The 2,947-nt window shown below is 40.8% G+C and overlaps 1 pseudogene; it reads right to left on the bottom strand.

The window, feature by feature from the left end:
* Positions 1–370: 370 nt before the first annotated feature.
* LOC127089176 (uncharacterized) lies at positions 371–470 on the bottom strand (annotated as a pseudogene).
* Positions 471–2,947: the final 2,477 nt, after the last annotated feature.

The following is a 2,947-nucleotide window of genomic DNA, read 5'->3' on the forward strand; positions in this document are numbered from 1 at the left end:
CGTGCTCTTAGAGATTACGCCGCTCCATCGCAAGATGAACCGCATTCAAGTATTGCTCCGCCCGCAATCGAAGCAAACAACTTTGAACTTAAACCTTCGTTGTTGCAGGCTGTGCAACAGAACCAATTCTCTGGAAATCTTACCGAAGATCCAAACCTTCATTTATCCGTATTTGTTCAATACGCTGATACTGTTAAAGCTAATGGTGTCACTTCAGAGGCAATTCGACTTCGTCTTTTTCCTTTCTCATTAAGAGATAGCGCTAGAAGATGGCTTCAATCTCTCCCTTCCAACTCAGTCACCACATGGAACGAGTTGAAGAAAGTTTTTCTTGCCCGATATTTTCCGCCAAGCAAAACAGCTATGTTAAGAGCCCAGATAAACGGATTTAAACAGAAAGACAACGAGTCTCTTTTCGAAGCATGGGAAAGATACAAAGACATGATGAGACTTTGCCCACACCATGGTTTGGAAGACTGGTTAGTAATTCACACATTTTATAATGGTCTCTTATACAATACAAGGTTAACAATAGACGCCGCTGCAGGTGGTGCACTAATGAACAAACCTTACGCTGATGCTTACCAGCTTATCGAAAGCATGGCCCAAAACCACTATCAGTGGGGAACCGAACGAACAACGGTGGAAAAACCTCAACCGAAAACTGGCATGTACGAGATAAGTAACCTTGATCACGTCAATGCAAAAGTGGATGCTTTGGTCCAGAAAATTGAAAGTTTAAACGTATCACCTCCAGCCGCCGTGGTTGCTATAACTCAGAATTGCGAGGTCTGTGGAATCCAAGGCCACACTCCTGCGGAATGTCAACTCTTGACTGGAATCCAAGCAGAGCAAGTAAACTATGCTCAAGGAAGCCCCTATTCGAATACCTATAACCCAAATTGGAAGAACCATCCAAACTTCTCATATAAGAGTAACAATGCTTTATACGCACCTGGACAGTCTCCAAATCAAGCCCCATCTATATCTCCAGGATATCAGAAACCGAATCCTAACAATAATACCCCTAGAAAATCCAACTTGGAAATCATGATGGAAAACTTTATAGCTTCCCAACAACAAACCAATAAAGATTTCTTAAACCAGAACATACACACTGGCGAACAACTAAAACAACTAGCAAGCAAAGTAGATGCCCTGGCTACCCATAACAAAATGCTAGAAACGCAAATATCTCAAGTAGCTCAACAACAAGCACCTACTGCTGCACCAACTGGTACATTCCCTGGACAGCCCCAACCCAATCCGAGAAGCCAAGCTCATGCAATTATATTGAGAAGTGGAACGGAAGTGGAAGGACCGTCTGACCCAAGGATAGAAAGCCAAAACCCTAAGAAATCTACTGAGGAAAGTGAACCTAAGGAAAAGGAAGAGAGTAATAAGGAAACCCTAGAAAAGAAGGAACCTTATGTACCTCCACCACCTTACAAACCACCTATACCTTACCCTCAAAGGCTTGTTAAAACCAAAGATGTAGGCCAATTTAGAAAATTTGTTGATCTCCTTAAACAATTAAACGTTACAATTCCGTTTACCGAAGCTATCACGCAGATGCCCTCATATGCTAAATTCTTAAAAGAAATTCTTTCTAATAAGAGGAAACTTGAGGATAGCGAAACCGTTACACTCCCTGCCGAATGTAGCGCTATAATCCAAAACATGCCCCCTAAACTCAAGGATCCGGGTAGTTTCTCTATACCCTGTCACATAGGAAAATTTGTCATCGACAAAGCCTTATGCGATTTAGGAGCCGGAATTAGCGTTATGCCTTTATCCATATGTAAGAAACTGGAAATGGGAGAATTAAGACCGACCAAAATGTCTGTGCAATTAGCAGATCGTTCCATCAAATATCCTGTAGGAATCCTTGAAAACGTTCCCGTACGCATAGGTCAGTTTTACATTCCCACTGACTTCACAATTATGGACATTAGAGAAGATGATACGACACCTATTATACTAGGAAGACCATTCTTAGCAACTGCCGGTGCAATCATAGACGTAAAACGAGGACGACTCACCTTCGAAGTAGGTGAAGAGAAAATTGAATTCATTCTTTCCCAATTCTTGAAAGCACCTGCAATAGAAGATACATGTTACTTCATGGATATCATCGATGAATGCATAAAAGAAGCAGAGTCAGGAGAAGACAAATCATCAGACTATCTTTTAGAGGACAAATCTAAACAATGCCTAGCAATAACACCGGATCCTACGCAGTGTCTTAACAAACCAACCCCTGATTTGAAAACACTTCCCAAAAATCTGAGATATGAATTCCTAGACTTAGAACTTGAACGACCTGTGATAGTTAATGCAGATCTAGGAAGGCTCGAAACAGAAAAACTCCTACATATCTTAAGAAAATATCCAACCGCACTAGGATACCACATCACCGATCTCAAAGGAATAAGCCCTTCTATTTGTATGCACCGCATCATGTTAGAAGAAGACTGTAAAACCTCTAGGGAACACCAGAGAAGACTAAATCCGATCCTAAGTGAGGTAGTAAAGAAAGAAATAACCAAGTTATTAGAAGCAGGTATTATATATCCTATATCTGATAGCAAATGGGTTAGTCCTGTACACGTTGTACCAAAGAAAGGAGGCATAACCGTTATTGAAAACGAAAAAGGAGAAACTATAACTAAACGAATCGAATCGGGATGGAGAATGTGCATTGATTATAGGAAACTAAACAAAGCAACCCGAAAAGATCATTTCCCTTTACCATTCATTGACCAGATGTTAGAACGATTAGCTAAACATTCACATTTCTGTTATTTAGACGGTTATTCAGGCTTCTTTCAAATACCAATTCACCCTGATGACCAAGAAAAGACAACATTCACATGCCCTTTTGGTACCTTCGCTTATAGACGAATGCCGTTTGGTCTGTGTAATGCCCCTGCAACTTTTCAAAGAT

Source organism: Lathyrus oleraceus, chromosome 5, assembly GCF_024323335.1.
Source record: "Lathyrus oleraceus cultivar Zhongwan6 chromosome 5, CAAS_Psat_ZW6_1.0, whole genome shotgun sequence".
Classification (NCBI taxonomy): domain Eukaryota; kingdom Viridiplantae; phylum Streptophyta; class Magnoliopsida; order Fabales; family Fabaceae; genus Lathyrus; species Lathyrus oleraceus.